We start from the raw sequence: 15,762 nt of genomic DNA, 5'->3' as shown, positions 1-15,762 counted from the left end.
TACTCCGGTGAGCCTCTGTCCGCAAGCGCGACAGGGACAAGGGCCTCCTCCATGTCGTTCCTCCTCCATTCCCCGCCCTCGAGCATGACGCATCCATGACGGCCTCCTCCCACTGTCCCCTCCCCCGCAGAGGTAGGTGTCTCTGAAGTTCGTCCTGGCTAGCTGCATTAGTTCGGTCCCGCCGCACCCTACGCCCCTGCCCTACCTCCACCCACCGGAGCCCCTGCCACCACGCAGCCTCCTCCAAGTGCAGCCCAATCGCCGCAGAACTTGGCGCATTCGCTGCTACCACCTCCAGCCGTTCAACTATGCAGCCCTAAGACGTTCGCCGCCTCAGCCATCCGGTTCCCACTGCTGTAGTGCCCGGATGAGGCCCAGGTCCTCCTTCCTGGCTCATAATTTTGATTGCATATACTGTCCATCGTTTTGCACCAGACTTATTCAGAGAGATGGTCAATGATTCTTGCCATGCTGTGCTACTGCAAGTTAGGAAAGGCAAAATGTGTATGAAACACAGTCTCGCGGGTATTTGGTTCTGGAAAAATGGTCTGAGTTCGGCATAGACTGCTACTACATTCAGTACTCCATACTCAGGAAGTAATTGTTTTTTCATTGAGAGGCTCGTGAAGTAGTTGTTGTTCTCACAGATCAAACCTAATTGGCACCTCGATGATCTCAGGGTCCAAGTTACGCAAGTATTTTAGTTCAGGAAGATTTGGTATAGATAAATTTTGCACGGGTTAGTTGTGGATGCATCATTTGTCTATCAGATTAGGAATTGATTACTTGCTCATGTATATATGTGAATGAACCTTCTCTGTATCAAAAATAGTATTGTGTTGTTCATCATATGGTATGCACCTCAAATATTCTTTTGGACCTTGGTTGATATGTACAGAAGTTTTCTTAGACCAAAAGATGACCTTCTCTCTGCCCTGCTGCTGACCTTCTTCCTTCTGTTGCACCCTCCTCCCCTTTGATGTCTACTACACAACCTTCTTCTTATAGACGTTGTTGGGCCTCCAAGTGCAGAGGTTTGTAGGACAGTAGCAAATTTCCCTCAAGTGGATGACCTAAGGTTTATCAATCCGTGGGAGGCGTAGGATGAAGATGGTCTCTCTCAAGCAACCCTGCAACCAAATAACAAAGAGTCTCTTGTGTCCCCAACACACCCAATACAATGGTAAATTGTATAGGTGCACTAGTAAAGCGAAGAGATGGTGATACAAGCAGTATATGGATGATAAATAAAGGTTTTTGTAATCTGAAAATATAAAAACAGCAAGGTAACTAATGATAAAAGTGAGCACAAACGGTACTGCAATGCGTTGAAACAAGGCCTAGGGTTCATACTTTCGCTAGTGCAAGTTCCCTCAACAATAATAACATAATTGGATCACATAACTATCCCTCAACATGCAACAAAGAGTCACTCCAAAGTCACTAATAGCGGAGAAAAAACGAAGAGATTATGGTAGGGTACGAAACCACGTCAAAGTTATTCTTTCCAATCAATCCGTTGGGCTATTCCTATAAGTGTCACAAACAGCCCTAGAGTTCGTACTAGAATAACGCCTTAAGACACAAATCAATCAAAACCCTAATGTCACTTAGATACTCCAATGTCACCTCAAGTATCCGCGGGTATGATTATACGATATGCATCACACAATCTCAGATTCATCTATTCAAACCAACACAAAGTACTTCAAAGAGTGCCCCAAAGTTTCTAGCGGAGAGTCAAGACGAAAACTTGTGCCAACCCCTATGCATAGGCTCATGGGCGGAACCCGCAAGTTGATCACCAAAACATACATCAAGTGGATCAATAGAATACCCCATTGTCACCACGGGTATCCCATGCAAGACATACATCAAGTGTTCTCAAATCCTTAAAGACTCAATCCGTTAAGATAACTTCAAAGGGAAAACTCAATCCATTACAAGAGAGTAGAGGGGGAGAAACATCATAAGATCCAACTATAATATCAAAGCTCGCGATACATCAAGATCGTAACACCTCAAGAACACGAGAGAGAGAGACAGAGAGAGTAAGAGATCAAACACATAGCTACTGGTACATACCCTCAGCCTCGAGGGAGAACTACTCCCTCCTTGTCATGGAGAGCACCGAGATGATGAAGATGGCACCGGAGAGGGATTCCCCCTCCGACAGGGTGCCGGAACGGTCTAGATTGGTTTTCGGTGGCTACGGAGGCTTCTGGCGGCAGAACTCCCGATCTATTGTGCTCCCTGAAGTTTTTAGGGTATATGGGTATATATGGGAGGAAGAAGTACGTCAGTGAACCTCCAGGCTGTCCACGAGGCAGGGGGGCGCGCCCAGGGAGTGGGCGCGCCCCCATCCTCGTGGGCATCCCGGGACTCTTCTGGTCCAACTCCGATACTCCGTGGGCTTCTTCTGGTCCAAAAATAAGTTCTGTGAAGTTTCAGGTCAATTGGACTCCGCTTGATTTTACTTTTCTGTGATACTCTAAATCAAGGAAAAAAACAAAAACTGGCACTGGGCTCTAGGTTAATAGGTTAGTCCCAAAAATCATATAAAACAACATATAAATGCATATAAAACATCCAAGGTTGATAATATAATAGCATGGAACAATCAAAAATTATAGATACGTTGGAGACGTATCAGCATCCCCAAGCTTAATTCCTGCTCGTCCTCGAGTAGGTAAATGATAAAAACAGAATTTTTGATGTGGAATGTATCTAACATATTTATCCATGTAGTTCTCTTTATTGTGGCAAGAATATTCAGATCCATAAGATTCAAGACAAAAGTTTAATATTGACATAAAAATAATAATACTTCAAGCATACTAACCAAGCAATTATGTCTTCTCAAAATAACATGGCCAAAGAAAGCTATCCCTACAAAATCATATAGTCTGGCTATGCTCTATCTTCACCACACAAAATATTTAAATCATGCACAACCGCGATGACAAGCCAAGCAATTGTTTCATACTTTTGATGTTCTCAAACTTTTTCAATCTTCACGCAATACATGAGCGTGAGCCATGGACATAGCACTATAGGTGGAATAGAATGGTGGTTGTGGAGAAGACAAAAAGGAGAAGATAGTCTCACATCAACTAGGCGTATCAACGGGCTATGGAGATGCCCATCAATAGATATCAATGTGAGTGAGTAAGGATTTCCATGCAACGGATGCACTAGAGCTATAAGTGTATGAGAGCTCAAAAAGAAACTAAGTGGGTGTGCATCCAACTCGCTTGCTCACGAAGACCTAGGGCATTTTGAGGAAGCCCATCATTGGAATATACAAGCCAAGACTATAATGAAAATTTCCCACTAGTATATGAAAGTGACAACATAGGAGACTCTCTATCATGAAGATCATGGTGCTACTTTGAAGAACAAGTGTGGTAAAAGGATAGTAGCATTGCCCCTTCTCTCTTTTTCTCTCATTATTTTTTTTAATTTTTTTTGGGCCTTCTCTTTTTATGGCCTTTTTTTATTTGGGCTTCTTTGGCCTTTGTTTTTTTCGTCTGGAGTCTCATCCCGACTTGTGGGGGAATCATAGTCTCCATCATCCTTTCCTCACTGGGACAATGCTCTAATAATGATGATCATCACACTTTTATTTTCTTACAACTCAATACTTAGGACAAGATATGACTCTATATGAATGCCTCCGGCGGTGTACCAGGATGTGCAATGACTCATGAGTGACATGTATGAAAGAATTATGAATGGTGGCTTTGCCACAAATACGATGTCAACTACATGATCATGCAAAGCAGTATGACAATGATGGAGTGTGTCATAATAAGCGGAACGATGGAAAGTTGCATGGCAATATATCTCGGAATGGCTATGGAAACGCCATAATAGGTAGGTATGGTGGCTGTTTTGAGGAAGTTATATGGTGGGTTTAAGGTACCGGCGAAAGTTGCGCGGTACTAGAGAGGCTAGCCATGGTGGAAGGGTGAGAGTGCGTATAATCCATGGACTCAACATTAGTCATAAAGAACTCACATACTTATTGCAAAAATCTATTAGTTACCGAAACAAAGTACTACGCGCATGCTCCTAGGGGGATAGATTGGTAGGAAAAGACCATCGCTCGTCCCCGACCGCCACTCATAAGGAAGACAATCAATAAATAAATCATGCTCCGACTTCATCACATAACGGTTCACCATACGTGCATGCTACTGGAATCACAAACTTTAACACAAGTATCTCTCAAATCCACAACTACTCAACTAGCATGACTCTAATATCACCATCTCCATATCTCAAAACAATCATAAGGAATCAAACTTCTCATAGTATTCAATGCACTTTATATGAAAGTTTTTATTATATCCCACTTGGATGCCTATCATATTAGGACTAAATTCATAACCAAAGCAAATCACCATGCTATTTAGAGACTCTCAAAATGATATAAGTGAAGCATGAGAGTTCATATATTTCTTCAAAATAAAACCACCGCCGTGCTCTAAAAAGATATAAGTGAAGCACTAGAGCAACAACAAACTACTCCGAAAGATATAAGTGAAGATCAATGAGTAGTCGAATAATTATGCAACTATATGAAGACTCTCTAACATTAAAGAATTTCATATATTGGTATTTTATTCAAACAGCAAGCAAAACAAAAGAAAATAAAATGATGCTCCAAGCAAAACACATATCATGTGGTGAATAAAAATATAGCTCCAAGTAAAGTTACCGATGAACGAAGACGAAAGAGGGGATGCCTTCCGGGGCATCCCCAAGCTTAGGATTTTGGTTCTCCTTGAATATTACCTTGGGGTGCCTTGGTCATACCCAAGCTTAGGCTCTTGCCACTCCTTATTCCATAGTCCATCGAATCTTCACCCAAAACTTGAAAACTTCACAACACAAAACTTAACAGAAAACTCGTAAGCTCTGTTAGTATAAGAAAATAAATCACCACTTAGGTACTGTTGTGAACTCATTATAAATTCATATTGGTGTAATATCTACTGTATTCCAACTTCTCTATGGTTCATACCCTCCGATACTGCTCATAGATTCATCAAAATAAGCAAACAACACATAGAAAGCAGAATCTGTCAAAAACAGAACAGTCTGTAGTAATCTGTTTCAAACGTATACTTCTGGAACTCATAAAATTCTCAAATAAATTGGTGGACCTGAGTAATTTGTCTATTAATCATCTGCAAAAAGAATTAACTAAATAGCACTCTTCAGTAAAAACTGGCAGCAATTCTCGTGAGCGCTAAAGTTTCTGTTTTTTTACAGCATGATCACAAAGACTTTCCCCAAGTCTTCCCAAAGGTTCTACTTGGCACAAACACTAATTAAACACAAAAAACACAACCATAACAGAGTCTAGATAAATTATTTATTACTAAACAGGAACAAAAAGTAAGGAACAAAAATAAAGTTGGGTTGCCTCCCAACAAGCGCTATCGTTTAACGCCCCTAGCTAGGCATGATGATTTCAATGATGCTCACATAAAAGATAAGAATTGTGACATAAAGAGAGCATCTTGAAGAATATGACTAGCATATTTAAGTCTAACCCACTTCCTATGCATGGGGATTTTGTGAGCAAACAACTTATGGGAACAATAATCAACTAGCATAGGAAGGCAAAACAAGCATAACTTCAAAACTTTAAGCACATAGAGAGGAAACTTGATATTATTGCAATTTCTAAAAGCATATATTCCTCCCTCATAATAATTTTCAGTAGCATCATGAATGAATTCAACAATATAACCAACACCTAAAGCATTCTTTTCATGATCTACAAGCATAGAAATTTTATTACTCTCCACATAAGCAAAATTCTTCTCATTCGGAATAGTGGGAGTATCATAAGAGACTCGAATACTATAAATTGTTTCCACATTAAAAGAGTAATGTTCAGAAAAAGGGTAATCATAATCATGACAAGTTTTATAAATATAATAATCACTACTTTTTATAGCATATGTATCATCACAATAATTATCATAAGTAGTAACTTTGTTCTCATCATAATCGATTGAAACCTCTTCCAGGATAGTGGAAACATCACAAAATAAAGTCATGACCTCTCCAAATCCACTTTCATAATTATCAAAATAAGATTCAACATCCTCCAAAATAGTGGGATTACTACTTCCTAAAGTCGACACTCTTCCAAACCCACTTTCATCAATATAATCATCATAAGTAGGAGGCATGCTATCATCATAACAAATTTGCATATCAAAACTTGAGAGGCTAAAAATATCATATTCATTAAACATAGCATCCCCAAGCTTGGGCCTTTTCATATCATAAGCATAATCACTCTCATCATCAATAGTATGGATAGCACCAATAGTATAGCAATTATCATATTCTTCCAAGCAAGTGCCAAAAAGATTTTCAAGATCATAAGAAGTATCATTATCTTCCATAATTATATTTTCATTAGGCACAATAGTTATAGGAGCAACATTATTTGGGAAAGATATCTTTTTACCTATCTTCCTTTTTCTTTTCTTCTTCTTCACCACATCATGTGTGGGTTCAATCCTCTTTTTGGAGCTCCTTATTAATGAGATTGGTTGAATAGGAGGCTCCTCCTCGTTACCTGATTCATCATAAGAAATAATAGGAGAATATTGGGAAGTCTCTTCCATTTCATTAGTATTCTCTTCATCCTCTATTTGTTTTCTTTTCTTTATGTAATTGGCAATATAAGGATTTTTGATGCAATTCACCGCACAATACATATAAATTTCCTCTAGATCAAAATGAAGAACTCTATCAAGGGCAAATTCTTGAATAACCTTAGTTATACGTTTCATTTCTTCATAACCCAAGAGCAAACTAAGTTCATTATGATGTGCAAGGGAAATCAAATCATCACAATTTTTGGACACGATACGATCATGAAACAATTTGCATTGGGTACTGAAATGATCATGTTCATTGCAAAGTTCACAAGTACGGCTAAGAAAATTTAAATTTTCAGCACAAACTTCTAGCCTTTCTTGCAACAATTTCGTTTCTAAATGCTTATGCCTCTTGCAATATCTATCTTCCCTATTTGGTGTGTACTTGCAAACCCAATGCACTCCACAAAAATTGACATGTTTATAGGAGACATTTTCATCATAACTAGTGCAATCATCATTAGTACTATGGATATTCAAGGAGTTCGTACTAACAACATTGCAATCATGCTCATCATTCAAAGATTTAGTGCCAAACATTTTAATGCATTCTTCTTCTAACACTTTGGCACAATTTTCCTTTCCATCATACTCACGAAAGATATTAAAAAGATGAAGCGTATGAGGCAAACTCAATTCCATTTTTTTAGTTTTCTTTTATAAACTAAACTAGTGCTAAAACAAGAAACAAAAAGATTCGATTGCAATATCTAAAGATATACCTTCAAGCGCTAACATCCCCGGCAACGGCGCCAGAAAAGAGCTTAGTTGACGGGGTGTTAGTGCCGCTTTCCTCGCCTCCCCGGAAACGGCGCCAGAAAAGAGCTTGATGTCTACTACACAACCTTCTTCTTGTAGACGTTGTTGGGCCTCCAAGTACAGAGGTTTGTAGGACAATAGCAAATTTCCCTCAAGTGGATGACCTAAGGTTTATCAATCCGTTGGAGGCGTAGGATGAAGATGGTCTCTCTCAAGCAACCCTGCAACCAAATAACAAAGAGTCTCTTGTGTCCCCAACACACCCAATACAATGGTAAATTGTATAGGTGCACTAGTTCGCCGAAGAGATGGTGATACAAGTGGTATATGGACGGTAGATAAAGGTTTTTGTAATCTGAAAATAAAATAAAAAGCAAGGTAATTAATGATAAAAGTGAGCACAAACGTTACTGCAATGCGTTGAAACAAGGCCTAGGGTTCATACTTTCGCTAGTGCAAGTTCCCTCAACAATAATAACATAATTGGATCACATAACTATCCCTCAACATGCAACAAAGAGTCACTCCAAAGTCACTAATAGCGGAGAACAAACGAAGAGATTATGGTAGGGTATGAAACCACCTCAAAGTTATTCTTTCCAATCAATCTGTTGGGCTATTCCTATAAGTGTCACAAACAGCCCTAGAGTTCGTACTAGAATAACACCTTAAGACCACAAATCAATCAAAACCCTAATGTCACCTAGATACTCCAATGTCACCTCAAGTATCCGCGGGTATGATTATACGATATGCATCACACAATCTCAGATTCATCTATTCAAACCAACACAAAGTACTTCAAAGAGTGCCCCAAAGTTTCTACCGGAGAGAGAGTCAAGACGAAAACGTGTGCCAACCCCTATGCATAGGTTCATGGGCGGAACCCGCAAGTTGATCACCAAAACATACATCAAGTGGATCAATAGAATACCCCATTGTCACCACGGGTATCCCACGCAAGACATACATCAAGTGTTCTCAAATCCTTAAAAAGACTCAATCCGATAAGATAACTTCAAAGGGAAAACTCAATCCATTACAAGAGAGTAAAGGGGGAGAAACATCATAAGATCCAACTATAATAGCAAAGATCGCGATACATGAAGATCGTAACACCTCAAGAACACGAGAGAGAGAGAGAGAGATCAAACACATAGCTACTGGTACATACCCTCAGCCTCGAGGGAGAACTACTCCCTCCTCGTCATGGAGAGCACCGGGATGATGAAGATGGCCACCGGAGAGGGATTCCCCCTCCAGCAGGGTGTCGGAACGGGTCTAGATTGGTTTTTGGTGGCTACGGAGACTTCTGGCGGCGGAACTCCCAATCTATTGTGCTCCCCGAAGTTTTTAGGGTATATGGGTATATATGGGAGGAAGAAGTACGTCGGTGGACCTCTGGGCTGTCCAAGAGGCAGGGGCGCGCCTAGGGGGGTGGGCGCGCCCCCACCCTCGTGGGCAGCCCAGGACTCTTCTGGTCCAACTCTGATACTCCGTGGGCTTCTTCTGGTCCAAAAATAAGTTCCGTGAAGTTTTAGGTCAATTGGACTCCGTTTGATTTTCCTTTTCTGCGATATTCTAAAACAAGGAAAAAACAAAAACCGGCACTGGGCTCTTGGTTAATAGGTTAGTCCCAAAAATCATATAAAAATCATATAAATGCATATAAAACATCCAAGGTTGATAATATAATAGCATGGAACAATCAAAAATTATAGATACGTTGGAGACGTATCACCCTTCAGGATGAAAAAACTTCATAACGCAGTGGTGTAGAACCGCCGACATTACTCGTCTATTTTGCATCACTATTTCTATCTTGAAAAAATTGATAAAATAAATATATGGGAGAAGGTCATGTACGTGTACTAGAAAAAAGTTTGCGTAAAAACATAGAAGACATTATTATCGAGGTGCTCATTTATACAAAACACATAGAGTTAAGAGCATAAAAAATCCTTTAAAAAAGATGAGGGGTCCATTTGGACAAACAACGGGTATTTGCGAAAAAAAGGTTCAACAAAAAGGAAAGAGAGTTAACAAAACTCACAAGAGGTTCACGAGTCAAAAAACAAGAATGCTTAAAGTTCAAAATACGAAAATACTTGACAATAAAAAAGAAAAATAACATTCAAACAAATCGAAAACTTCAGTGAGATCAACAAGTAGATTTCATTCTGTCTCTCACTTCAAAACACATGAAAAAAAACATGTAAAAATTACGTGAGCAGTTCATCATTAAAAAGACGAAGTTCTAACGAGAACAAATGGAAGAAAGTATCGCTAGTGATCATGCATCCCCCTGGATCCGCCGGCGGCGGCACCTCCTCCCCCTGATTCCGCCCGCGGCACCACCCCCCTTGATCCGTCCGCGACCTACCCCCCGCACTAAATGCGTCATCGGACCCCTGCACAGTCGCGCGCCGTCGGGACCCGACATCCCCGTGCGCCATGGCCCCCGCCTGCAATCCACCCAAGAAACCGCCGCCAGTGGAACACTCATTGTTGCGCGAGAACTGGTCCATGCGGGCGGCCTTCTTGTTGTCGAAGTTCATGGAGGACTGGGCATGCAGCTCAAGGAGAACTCGACCTACAGTTAGGTGGCTCATCCAGGAGCAACTGAGAGGCAACGGGAGGTTCCTCCTTCGGTTAGTGTTCAACAGGTCGAAATGACGCTGCCCAGCGTGGCAGATGCAACGTCAATCCTCCATGCGTGCTTTTGAGCCGTGCCGGCACATGTTGATTTTTGGCTCCTCCTGGATTGCGCCATGTGCAGGTCGAACAAAATGTTCACGGCAGGTCAAGTGAAAAACTAGTGGCAGGACGAACACAAATGATTTTCTACAGGAACAAAAAAATGATTGTGCTACTTGCCACAGAATAAAAAGCTCAATGTGCTTTTGAAAAAGAAAAATAGAAACTGACGTTTGAAAATGTTCAGCAGAAGTTCATGTCAAACTAACGGGGTGATTCAGCGTTTATTCTTGAAAAGGTGGAGAAAATTGTACATGTTGTCTAGGTCAAAAGTTTGGGTTTAATTTATGTTTTGCGAAGGTCAAAATGTTGTGTTCGAGAAGGTCAACTGTGTTATCTCAACAAGTTCAAAATAAATTTAAACATGCAAGAAAACAAAAAGAAAGGATAAGTTCAATTTCTAAAGATGACGCAGTTCGACGTGCTAAACAATGTTGAAAGAAAACAAAAATAAAAGGAGAAGTTTAATTTCTAAAGATGACGCGGTTTGATGTGCAAATCAATGCAAAAACACACACACAAATGTTGTTTTGGTGTCTTGAAATATTTTTATTCATAAAAAAGAATTAAGAAATAAAACCAGGAAGTCCATATTAAAAAGATAGAGAAGTTCGATGATTATAGAAAACTAAGATTTTTCTCGTTATTAAAAAATGGAAGCATGAAGTTTAAAAATAAAATAACAAGAAGTTCAACTTTTAAAAATTGTGCGCTTAAAAATTCATAAAAAAGATGAAGGAATTCAAATTGAAATTCATAAAAAACTCAGATATTTTCACGTAACCGAGAGAAGTTCAGATTGATAATTCCCAGAAGTTCACGTACTACACGGTGTGCATTTTGTATGAACAAAAAGAATGAAAAAGCAAAGGCTAAAAGTTTTGTTTCTAGAAGTTCAAGTGCTCGGCCCAAAAAAGTTCAAAAATTCTTGTGAGGAAGGTTGAACAAAAATACATGACCGAAGTTCAAGGTGAAAACAACAAAAAATTCAACTACTACACGGAATGGGTTTCAGATAAGAATATAATAATAGAAAAGAAAGAGCTTAAAAGGTTTGTTGCAAGAAGTTCACGTGCTCCTCCGTGCACGGTTCACAATTTATATTGTGGGACACCCGGCCTCCAATTACATATTTTAAAATGGCAAAAAATGACGTCCCACCTTCAATTGCGTGTAATTCGACGTATACACAAACATGCGACAGAAGTTCATAGTGAAAACAACGAGAAGTTCAAGTACTGCAAGGAATGCATTTCAGGTGAAAAAAAAGTATAGAAAAATAAAAGCTTAAAAGGTTTGTTGAAAGAAGTTCAAGTGCTTTCTCCGGGGAAGTACAAAAATTCTTGTGAGAGAGGTTCACCTGGTATTTCCATGTTCGTAAACACAAAAAAGAAATTGTTTTTTGCCTTTTAAAATAATTCTCTCAATCCAAAAAGAAATTTTGGGAGCAATTTGATTTCAAAAAGAAAATAAAAAATTCGAATTATGAAAATGGAAAAAGTTCTTGTACTACATGGTGTGTTTAATATGAGAAAAATGAATAAAAAGGCAAGGTCCAAATTTTTTGTTGTTATAAGTTCAAGTCCTCGGTCGGAGAAAGTTAAAAAAATATTTGTGAGAGAGGTTTGTACAAAAGGAATATCATTTGTGTAACACTGACGAATGAATGAGATAATTACAAATGAAAGTACGTCACAGAAGTCCAACGTGAAAACATCACGAAGTTCAACTACTACGCTGAATGAATTTCAGATGAAAAAAACTTTTAAAATCATCGCGAGTATGAAAAAACGATCAACACGGGAAAGTTGTGTGCTTACAGCAGCTTTCCACCGGTATATCACTTGCTCAATTCTGGTGAGTGGGTGGAGAGCTACGAGCAGTGGATGGAGAGCTACGAGCAAAAAATCACGTGAAAAACAGAGTGAAGTTCAGGTACATGCGCCGAGAAGTTCAGGTTCTTCACGCGGTGCATTTTCGAAGAATCTGTTTCGTGATAAAGGCAGAACGAATGATCTCGCCATTTTTGAAATTACAGGAAAATGGCTAGGAATCAGAGAAAACCATCAACATGGAAAAGTTTCGCATTTTTCGTAGCTTTTCAGCGGTATATTATTTGCCTCATTTCGATAAAGTTTGTAGGAATTACGAACAAAATACGTTTTTAGCCATTTAAAAAATTGACTTAAAACCGTAAGGAATTGGGAGAAACAATATATACAAAAAATTTCCGCATTTGTTCAAGCTTTCCAACGGCATATCATTTGCTGCATTTGGACACACGGTTAAAAAATTAGCTCAAAAATACGAACTCGATGGAACTTGTATCATTTTCTAAATTACTTTTAAACCGTTCAAAATTAGAAAAAAACTTTTAACATGAAAAATTAGCGCATTTTCATAAGCTTTCCAGTGCCATATTATTTGTCTCAATTGGATTAGCCGTTTAGAAATGGCATCAAAAATACAAACTCGTATGTTTTGTTTGTGAAATTCTATGATTTTCCGAATTACTCTTTATTCATAGGGAATTAGAGAAAACTTTCAACATGTGGAAGGAGCGGTTTTGCAACAGCTTTCCAATGCCATATTATTTGCCTCATTTCGATAAATGATTTAAAAAAGCGATCGAAAATACGATTCACGTTTATTGTATGAAGAAAAAACGGTTTTCAAAATTGCTCTTAAATCGCTTATACTTTGCCAAAAATTTAACTTGGGCCATGATACTGATGTCCATAGCTTTCCAACGGTATATCGCAAGCCCCGTTTGGGCGATGTTGGCGGAAGTTCAACCTAGCACTGAGAGAAGTTCAGGTCGAACAACTGAGGCAGTAAAATTGCAAAAAACGCAATTTCATCACGAGTCGAGAGCAAAATTTGACAATGAGCGAGATTCCTATTTAAAACCGGTATTTAGTTGCTAAAAACGTTCCTAGATTACACTAACATCATATAGAACACGACTAAACAGAATAATTCGCGGGGGAAGCCACGATTGCGAAGATAGCGCGAAGGTCGGGTTCATACAGAGGGAAGTCCAGGCGCATTACTCAGGCAGTTTGGTTGTGATCAGAATACTATTCTGATCCCGTGATCAGAATAATATTTATATAGTTACTATTCATCACCCCGGGTGTAGAATAAGTTATTCTTCAACCGAGGTAATTTTACAATCGCTTCATAAATAAATTACATTTGGAATTTAAATAGTTACATTCATATTGATTCATTACGTAAATTTTGGTATAAGAAAACAAGAAAATAGGTTATAAGACCAAAAATATCGCATTTTATGTATGTTTTTCGTTCGTAACTTTACGTAACATAAAATATTTTTTACGGGGAGTATATATTTTCTTACGTTCTCTTTTTAGTATGGCATAAGACAAAATTTATGAAATCTAAAAATATGATGCATTGATTTCAAAATAGAGAGGGGGTGAAGAATAACTATTCCTCACCTAGGGTGACGAATAGCGCGACCCTATATATATATGTGTGTATGTGTGAGGAAGTGAGGAATTTATTTGAAGAGTGACAAATTCCTGAGATGGTCAATTCCATGGTGTTAGTGCTTATATTGGAGTTTATATCAAAGTGATGCTAGCTTTATGTCGACATCAAAATAGAAAGCTACGATACTGGTCTTACGAGGCCATGCTACATCCTTGATCAGAGGCCAAGCGTTATGGTATGGTCAAGCTGCCAATTCTTTAATCATGGAGGCTCTTGCTGTCAAAGGCGGAATCAAGCTCTCTTGTGATCTACTCCTTCCGTTCCAAATTACTCGTCGCAAAAATGAATGTGTGTAGAACTAAAATATATCTAGATATATCCATACCTGCGATAAGTAATTTGGAACGGAGGGAGTAGGTCTTGGCAACATCACGGTAGAAATTGATGCGAGTGAAGTGCTAAAATTGTGGAGGGGTTGGGATCAGGGTTGAACTAAAATTGCATCGATTCTCAAAGAGATTGAAGAGCTTCGTGGCAACTTGAATTTTTTTTCAAAGTGAACTTCATTATACATGAGGCTAATGAAGGGGCACATCTTTGTGCCAAGCAGGCTTCTGCTAGTAGAAGATGTATTTGAAATAATTTTATACCCACTTTTTAGTTGTTTGCCTGCAGAATGATTGTAAGCCCATTAATTAATTAATAAAAGCTCTTGATTCAAAAAAGGGACCACCTTTGGTGGCAAACCTTCGCTTGGGGTTAGCATTTGCGAACGTTTTCCATGGAATTTTTTTAGGGGAAAGCCACTTGATGCACTTATTAAAATCAAATCAAAGTTACATCATCCACGATGTCCGAAAGTAAAAAAGCTAGAAGGATCACCATCCCAAATAAAAATAGAATTTAAATTGAAACTATGTCTAATAAGGTTGTGCGCTAATCTATTAGCCTTTGTAGGATAATGAGCGAAGGATAGCGCACCAATATAGTATGCTTTTTGAAAACAATTAGCTGAAATAATAGTATAGGGGCTCCAAATCTCGATCACACCATTGCATGCTTAAATAACTTACAACTAGTCGGATTCAACAACGACTTGTTGACATCCAAATCCTTCAACGAACTCTAGTTCTCGCTGAATAGCCATTGCTTCCGCTGTTGTTGCATCAAGGAGATGATACAACAACCAGGATGCTCCTGCAAGAGCCTCTTCTTGGCTGTTTCGAAGAATTGCCGCTGCTGCATCTGTTCCATCTTTAAAAAAGCGGCATTAATATTTTATTTATAAGAATTGACAGGAGGTTTCATCTACACAACTTTATTGGTTTCTGAACGTTCTTGCCCTTAACAAATTCTCGTCGCTGCCACCATATATACCATGCCCCGAACACCAAATACTCAGAATCCCAACCTACCAAGAACAGGTGACTGTCTCCCCGGCCGCATGAGTAATTCTTCAACGATCACACTACCCAACCTGTCAATATGAATGACTTTGCCTATTGTTTCATGTAACCCGAGTTTCTTTCATACTTCTTTTGCTCTTTCACATGCAAACATCATACGCAGCATATCTTCCAACCCTTGCTTGCATGTCAATATGAATGACTTTGCTTATTGTTCCATGTAACCCGAGTTTCTTTCATACTTATTTTGCTCTTTCACATGCAAACATCATATGTAGCATATCTTCCAACCCTTGCTTGCATACTGGGCATTGAGGCTGTACCTTGATGTGTCTGTTTGCTAACATCGACATCCCTGAGACAATACCATGTAAAGCACGCCATGCAAAAAATTTCACCGTGCTTGAAATTTGTAACTTCCACAAAATATCCATACCAGGTTTGCATTCATAGCTCCTTGGCCACCACCCCGCCTAGTTTGAGCACCAAATTGATGTTCCCATTCAACATATATAGTAAGTTGATCGGACTGAGAATGAGAACGACTTTGTATATCGCCATGCCACAAAATCTTCAGTCATGTTCGTGCTCAAGGGTTTTTTTATTATTCTTTCCGCATCCACCTAAATAAATTATCTCTAATCAGAGCCTCATCCCACTATCCCGTATAGGGATCAATTAAATCATCT

The sequence above is a fragment of the Triticum urartu genome, chromosome 3A, assembly GCF_056163025.1.
Source record: "Triticum urartu cultivar PI428250 chromosome 3A, HENAU_Tu73, whole genome shotgun sequence".
Lineage (NCBI taxonomy): Eukaryota > Viridiplantae > Streptophyta > Magnoliopsida > Poales > Poaceae > Triticum > Triticum urartu.
Note: the sequence above shows the minus strand (reverse complement) of the source record.